Source organism: Pelodiscus sinensis, unplaced genomic scaffold (genome assembly GCF_049634645.1).
Source record: "Pelodiscus sinensis isolate JC-2024 unplaced genomic scaffold, ASM4963464v1 ctg146, whole genome shotgun sequence".
Taxonomy (NCBI): domain Eukaryota; kingdom Metazoa; phylum Chordata; order Testudines; family Trionychidae; genus Pelodiscus; species Pelodiscus sinensis.
Window position 1 is genome coordinate 21,810 of NW_027465992.1, and position 386 is coordinate 22,195.

Consider the following 386-nt stretch of genomic DNA (forward strand, 5'->3'; position numbering starts at 1 on the left):
AAAACAAACAAACCCAGAGTCCAGCCAATGAGGAACTCCCCGTGAAGTCGCGGGGGGCGCCGTGATTGGTCTAAGCGAGGTCTGACGCCCGCCCGTTTAGCTGCCAATCAAGGCCATCCTTCCCGCCCTCCAGGCGCCGTTTGAGGGACGCTCGCGGCCCCGCGGCCCGCGGCCAATGACAAGGCCCGTTCCAACGCCGCCTCCCGGCTCCGGCCAATGGCCGCCCCGCTGACACACGACGCGCGAGCGGGAGACGGGCGGCGAGGGGAGGCGCGAGGCGCCCGGCGCGGCCCAATCGCAGGCGGCCTTGCAGGGCGGCGCGGGGCGCCCGGCCAATGGGCGGCCCCGTTGCGAGGCGGCGCGGCCGCGGGCGGGGAGGCGGCGAT